Source organism: Phoenix dactylifera, chromosome 2 (genome assembly GCF_051530095.1).
Source record: "Phoenix dactylifera cultivar Ajwa chromosome 2, Ajwa_hap1_PhDact_Kaust_v1.1, whole genome shotgun sequence".
NCBI lineage: Eukaryota > Viridiplantae > Streptophyta > Magnoliopsida > Arecales > Arecaceae > Phoenix > Phoenix dactylifera.
The window spans coordinates 57,721,408-57,728,981 of record NC_143191.1 but is presented as its reverse complement, the minus strand read 5'-3'; the positions used below and the strand labels follow the sequence as shown (position 1 = coordinate 57,728,981).

At 41.2% G+C, this 7,574-nt stretch overlaps 1 protein-coding gene and 1 long non-coding RNA gene across 5 annotated transcripts in view; both read right to left on the bottom strand.

The window, feature by feature from the left end:
* The window catches only part of LOC103699428 (uncharacterized), a 49,305-nt gene that overhangs the window by 21,962 nt on the left and 19,769 nt on the right, over window positions 1-7,574 (bottom strand). The gene's annotated exons all lie outside the window — the stretch shown is intronic.
* LOC149768467 (uncharacterized) lies at window positions 3,164-7,207 on the bottom strand. 4 transcript variants are annotated; one of them, XR_016399653.1, is made up of 6 exons: window positions 6,697-7,184; window positions 6,426-6,499; window positions 5,593-6,102; window positions 4,640-5,279; window positions 4,078-4,180; window positions 3,164-3,632 (listed from the first exon to the last, which is right to left on the bottom strand). It is a non-coding gene; the product is annotated as an uncharacterized LOC149768467 (long non-coding RNA). The 4 variants fall into 4 exon arrangements; XR_016399652.1 differs by having other exon boundaries at window positions 4,078-5,279; window positions 6,697-7,207; XR_016399651.1 differs by lacking the exon at window positions 6,426-6,499 and having other exon boundaries at window positions 6,697-7,173.

The following is a 7,574-nucleotide window of genomic DNA, read 5'->3' as shown; positions in this document are numbered from 1 at the left end:
CTCTGTAAGTAACTGCGTGTCTTCTGAGTCAGCCAATTTTACAGTTACATCATGTATATGGTGAATGCTGTGTTAAGTCATTAAATTATTACCATCTCTGAGTTATTTCATGTTAGATTTTCAAGCCTAATCATTCCTATCAGGAGCTTGCTCCAGCATAACCACAAACTTTTTTCAAATAAATTACTCATTTGTCGCTCAAAAAATAAATTGCATATGTTTTAGTATAATCTATTGTTGATTCCATGTTTAAAGTTGGAATACAAGGGAGCTCATTCTAATTGGGTTGCAAAACAAAGTTCATGACATCCGATGGTTGTCATGGCATTACAAATGGTAGGATAAGGAAAAAAGTGCCTCTCGACATATGCTTGGAGATACAATAATGACCTTTCTCAAAGAAATATCAACGACCTTTTATCTTCAACATACAGCAAACACACTATAAAAGTTGGGTTATAAAGTGCCACGCCCCAAATCCGGAGCAGAACATGGCCATGCTATCATGGGATATTGCCCATAATAACACGAAGCCCACAATAATAAATTTGTATAAAAATTTTATTCAATAATAAAAGTGGTCCAAAGTTTTTAATTCATTAATTAAGAAGAAGTGGGTACAGAGTGTCTAAATCCAACACATCTTCAAAGCTACTGTAACAACCCAGGACCTCACCCAAAATAGCTAGCCGGAAGGTATTATTTGGGTTCCTTGATCCTCTATAAGTACCCAAGATCTACCCAGCGAATAACCGATGTGGGATTAAACACACGCCCGCACGGGTCCTCACATACTCCTCCCGTTCAAGCCCTGACGTCCTCGTCAGGCAAAGGGTTCATATCTATTCAAATCTAATCACAAACACCACGATTGGCCCGTGGTCAGCCCCAATGAAATCCGTGCTGCAGTGTCTCCTAGTCCACATAAGTTATGGGCCGGGTCCGCTCTAATACCATTTGTAACAACCCAGGACCTCACCCAAAATGGCTAGCAAGAAGGTATTATTTGGGTTCCTTGATTCTGTATAAGTATCCAAGATCTACCTAGCCAATAACCGATGTGGGACTAAACACACGCCCGCATGGGTCCTCACAGCTACATAACCCAAAATTTTTATAATCATAAACTAAATTTATGAGGAACTTGCTACTATGCTTGAAGCTTATTCTTCTGTCCTTCATTTCATTTATTCCTCACCACTCCTAGCAACCTTAATTTTTTGAAAAAAAAATATAAAGAGATGAATGAGCTTTGCAGCTCAATAAGTAACCATACACTATCTTATCGAATCAAATATAAATTTTTACATGATTTAATGCACCATTTGGAAAGTAATTTTTTACTGTAAAACAAAGCATTTCATAAACATAATAACAAACTATATGTTAACAATTCAATCATGTATGCATAAATCATGCAAGTTCGTAAAGCTAAAAAATATAATTTAAAATATTCATAATCATCAAATGTTTGCCATTTATCCATACCGTCAATCTAAAAGAGTGCTCACAGATTTTTCGCGCTATGGTCACTATAACCTGTGACAAGACCATTTTTGTAATCAATAAGATATCATAGTTCGTATTCGTTACAACTTTAACCCATTGGCAGAAGGCCGTTTTCGTTGGATGCTATCTTCAGAGTGTCGATTGGCCCCCATTTCTAGGGACGGCCATAACTATTTGAGAGCTCATAAAATATTTCATATTTTTCATAAATCATACCCATATAATTAGGTTGAAAACATGCTTAATGGTATCATAAAAGTTTAAAATGCATAATCTTGCCATATAAATCATTTCATGGTAGCATGCAATTTTTTTCCATAATTTTAGAGAATATAATTCATGCATAAATCATCCACGGTAAAGCACAATACTAAGATATGAATTTATCATAATCATGTATACTAAATTTTTAAGAGAATGCAGAGCCAATCACATCACTATAATTTATATTTTCCTATTTTATATAAATTAAATTGATCAATAATTCAAGAATTAGCAAGGTTTGTGCAAGGGTCACTTACTTCTGTTCGTCCAAAGATCACTAGGCTCAATTGGGCAAATCGGCAACACTTAGCCAAAACCTTTTAAGAAAATAAATAAATTGACATTCAACTATTTAAAAATCTAAATACAATTTAAGAAACTATAAAGAAATAGAAATGGACTTGAGTAGGCTTCAAGTCCAAACTGGGTAAGGAGGTAGAAAAGACTAGTCCAAGCAATTGCTGCAACATCAAACGAGGGCTCTTTAATAAGATCTACAAGCAGGTGGAGAGAGAAAGATTGAATCAAAATCGAAATCTGTCTAACTTTTTTTTTTACCTATATATATTTTCTCCCAATTTTCTCTCTCCTCTTTTCTCTTTTCTTTTCTTTTTTTCATTTTCTTTTTCTTTTTTTTTCTTTCTTCCTTCTTTTTTTTCTCTCTTCTTCATCACCCTCTCCTCCTTTTCTTTAGTGGAACAGGGGATGTGAACCTGCCCTACCAAGAAACAGGGGAGGGGAGGAGACCTCCGACGACAGCTGCAGCCGGAGGACCGACGATTGCGGCCGGAGGAGCAGCCGGAGGACCGACGATTGCGGCCGGAGGTCTGACAGCATTGCGGTGAGAAAACGGCCACCGACAAAAGAGAGGCATGGGGATTTTTTCGGTGATCTTTCGCCAAATTTCGGCTGACGAAAGGAATAAGAGAGACCAGAGTCGTTACCTTGCTCCGGCGAGGCGCGATCCGGCCGAGATGGAGTGGTGCGGCGAGCCCGAAGAGGAGAAAGGAAGAGGAAAGGAAAATGATGGAGAGGGAAGAAGAGAAGAAAAGGGGAGATTGTGGTGGTATCGGCAACCGAAGAAGGAGAAGAAATAGAGGGAGGAGACCTCGGATTCCGCGATCTCCTTGGCTTGTCCTTCCAAAATTGGAGGCTCGCCAGCAAGGGAGATCGGCCGGGAAGGAAAGAAGGGGTGGAGCTCCGGCGAAATTGTGTGGCCCTCGCCTCCCTCGCAGTTTGGAGAGAGGGGGGGGGGTTGGGGGGTGTGATTTCCAGACCAGCCAGCCCAAGCCGAGCTGGCCGATCAAAACAGGGCATAACATAAAGATGCTAAGAGCCGCAAGGCTGCAGCATCCCTCAATTGAGTCATTGACCATCTAAAACAGAAAAAGGCACGAATAACAGTGACAAGCACAGATACTTAAATTCATTTTGATGAATATTTTAACCTTTTTACCCACAAAATACATGACAAATTGCATCAGCGGACTCATTTGCAGAACAATTAAAACAAGCAATAACTGGCCGCTCAAAGCTCCTCTTCTAAGACAATTAATTTACAACTAATAACTGGTTACTGTGAAGCTCCTTTTCTAAGACAATTCATTTAAAAGTAATGAGCCAGAAATATTACCTAATCACTCAAATCATCATCCAGGAAATCAAGATCAGCATCACCTTCATCAGCTGCAGCAACCATAGTAGCAGGATGAACCGCTAATGGCTCAACTATTTCAGTTAACTGCGATTCTCTATAAAAACGCCAGTAACGGCGCCAACCACCGTCCCAGTTTGGCCAACAGTTTCCAGGCAGACTTAGTGCATGGCTTATCAATAATAACGAGATAAGTCCAAAGTCCCTGTTCATTTAATTAATTCACAAACACACATCAATCCCTCTTTCCACTTTATTTCTGACCTAGACTAATCATGGTCACGTTTCCGGCCCGTGATAGGGCAATCAATATAACATGGTTAGTCTATAACACCAATTCATTAGTCTAATTATATAAGTGTAAGTTATGCTCAAGTATGTATCCATCATACTATCAATTACAAATAAACATGATCAAAATACGATTTAATACGAAAATATCATAACAACCACATTCATTAATCCAATTATGCAGGTGTAAATTATGCGCATGCATGCATCCATCATGATACCAATCACAAGCAAATACGATCAAAATATAATTTAATATAAAACCATTTTTGCTTCTTACTTATCAGGATCATAGCACATCATACATATATAGGTGCAAAATATTTATATCATGCAGGTTGGCGTATAAAGATCCTTACACTTTGTTAACTCAGAAAAACTAATCACCCGCTCTCATGGCGATCTATAAATCCGGATATGCAGAACCCTGCTCAGCGTCCTCTTATCCAACAGATTGTTCCCCTACAGAATCAAGTCATCATTAAAAATTATCCAAAATAGCTGACAACCCAAAAGTCTTTATGGATTCTCTAAAGGGTCCACCAGTATCTAGCACCCTAGGACTAACCAACAGTCCATGATCTCCTTGAATTAAACTAGAGAGAAATCATAGCAATAAGAGAGAGCAACTAGAGAGGGAGAAGAACAAAGAAGAGGGAAGTGGGTGGTTCTCTCTCTCTCTCTCCCTCTCTTCCTTCCTCCCGATTGGCGGGGAAACTTGATGGTGGCAGCCCATGATCGACACTGCCCCATGACTGACGGTCGCAGCAGTGCCTATGGTGCGCCACGGCCGGCCGAAACGGAAGAAGGGACCAAGCCACCGAGAGCATGCTCGGTTCTCCTCAATCCAGCGGCTTACCGGCCATATTCCCAAAGAAGTAATGGCCCAAAGATGAACGAGGAGGAGGAGAGGGTGCTCACCTTGCCTCCGGCGAGTTCCTCCAGCTAGATCGGCGGCGAATACTCCGATCTCCTCTCATAGATTGCTTGGCGGTCAATCCTCCTATGGAAGGGCTCTTGGTTGATGCCCTAGGGAGGAGGGGAAAAGGAGTCTTTATAGGCAAGAAGAAGGCTCAATTTAAGTAAGATTTGATCCCCGTTTTCCTCTGTGTTTTTTTTTTCCGGTGGATTCGGGAGGAGGAAGATGGGTTTGAAACAGGGAAGAAGACCCGATCGGGAGTCTCCCTCCCCCTTTTCATGAGTCAGACTGGTGCCCCAAGCCCGATAAAATGTAGGCTTTACAAGTATAACCTGGCCGTTTATTTCCAGTGTGAACATAATCAATTGCTGAGGATGAAAGTTCCGGCCAGTGTCGAATGTCTTCCTTACTTGAGGCTATATATTCCCCATCACTGCTATTTAATTTCTTACAAATTACACATTGCCACTGCCCCGAACCAATTAAAATCTCGGAATAAAGGTTTGCAAAAGCTCCACAGGTTTGGCAACGGTGTGGGTCACGTTGTACTACCTCAGGACCAGGTGCAATCTCCCTCCCAGGCGAGACCAATGCTCCAAATCCCAGACTTGGAACATTTGCTAGCTTCTTGTGTTTCAGCACCTAACATTGCAAAGCGGACTATAAGTTGAGAAGAAGATGGACAAAAATAGCAATTAACATAAAGGTTTTATGAAAAGTTCAATGGAAAAACAAAATATTTTAGCTTGCAAGTTAGAAGTGGCTGAAAATTATATCGCTTATACTAGCTAGCAAGACTCATATCCTCTATTGAGGTTAGCTACAAAACCATCTACAGCCACGAAAACATCAAAGCTCAGAACAACAGTGTAAACAAATGCTGCCAGGCAACACGAGCTTGCATTTAATGTTAAAATATAACCAGAAGGAATAAGAAAGTGCTAAAGAATGATACCTTGTGAGCAGAAAAGAGTACATATGGCGATTCAAAACTGGAGTCATCAACCCCAGCAGCGTGGTGCACAGGCAACTCATAGGATCCATTAGAATAAAGCGGTGGAGACGATGTGGGCAAAGAAGAGCCTGAAGAGAAAGGCACTGGCTGTGGAGTTGCCGGTGATGTCCGGAAAGGCACAGCTGCTGGACGTAGTGGTGAAGTGAAGATGGGCGGGCCGGGAGGATTACTGAACTGGGGAACAGGACTGCTACCAGTCTGAGCTCCATCTCCAGATGACAGCGAGCTCGGTGTTCTGGATGAAGACAGAGGGGGCTGCTCATATGGTGGTCTCTGAGGAGAGAATCTAGTTGTTACTGGAGAAGAGAAAGCAGGCGGGGTCGGTCGCCTTTCAGGACGAGGTGTGGGTGTGCTTGGGGAAGCAACTGCAGCAGTATATCCTGGATGAGGTGGCGGTGAGGTCGTATCCATTTATTTCTAAACTGCTGCCAAAATTTACAATCTCGAACTCTGTAAACAAGAACGATCACAACTGGTAGGTTAAAAAAAAGAATTATATGACAATATCCTTCAACTTCATCGTCACGACCGCTGGGCTCTGAGGAATGAACCGAAAAAATTGATTGTTTTAAGCACTAAATTTTCATCCGCTTAAAATCCAATTTTAGCCTTCGACGCTACATCAGGACGGAGAATCGCAATAAAACCCTAAATCCTAAATCGCTGAATTATCGAGATAAAGCCAAGAACATAATTTAGCATAACCTAGCTAGAATCACATACTTCGACCGAGACATCATATAGAATCCCAAAAAAAATACAAGAAAAATCACCTTTTCTGAAGCTAATTCCGCACGAGCTCCGATAAAAATCAAGCTCAAACCGAAACCCGATTCAAATTTCGGATCTGAAAAGTGGGAAGAGCGGAGCAAAAGATTTTAGGCGTTACACCACGGAATCGCTCTTTCATCGAGAAAAATCGGATTTTGATCCAAAACAACAGAAATGGCCGAATATAGGGATCCATATTTAAGATTCCAGCAGGATAGAAAGCTAGGGTTTTAAAGAGAGATTATTAAGGATTGAAGCGAGAGAAATCCGTACCTGGTGGGAGATCCGAGGGCTGGAAGGCGATATCGAGAGGACGGAGGCGGGGGAGGGCAAGAAATCGAACAAGAGGCGCTCGAATCCCCCCTCCTCAATCCCTCTCTATATTTCCTATGGCTGTTTTTTATTTTATTCGTTTCCTTCTGGGTTTTATTCTCCGAACGCATTACCCTTTTATTTTCTCTCGTTTTATTTATGAGAGGGCGAGGTAGGGAGAGGGTGGGAGACGGTGGGGAAGGAAAGAGAGCGAGATTTGGCAGCCTTTTTTTTGCCGGAGTAAATGGGGGTGCCGTCCAGATGCAACGAGCAATTAATGCGAGCTGGGCTTTGTTTTGGATTGTAGAGGGGTGGATTTCGGTAAAAATTCGATTAGGTTGTATGGTGCTCCTTGACCAGGATTTGAGGTTCGCTTCTCAACATCGATTAGGGCTGAACATAGCGGTGGCAATTAGATAGGATCGGATTAAATATAGATCAGTTCGAATGCAAAATAGATTAAAAAATTTATTAGCCTGGATATGATCTATTTGTTAAAAGAGTCAAATTATTAAATTGGCAATCTAAGTTGATTTATGGTTTGAGTCGAGTTAAACGGATTAAACCGTTAAGCATTGCCGCTCCTAGATGAAATAGGCCTATATTTTTTTATTAGGGCAAGAGTTGGATTATGTTGGACGATGCTTCTTCATTGGATTGACTTCAAAACATAAGTTGAATGACCAAGGTTTGGAGTTGACCTTCAAATATATGTTGGGGATCGAGGTAGGCCTATATTTTTATTAGTGCAAAACTCTGCAAGTTCTGGTAGTTTTATTGCGGTAGAAACTTGAAAGAGAATTTGGCTAGCTTGGTGCTTCTATCAAGTTGAAAACAAT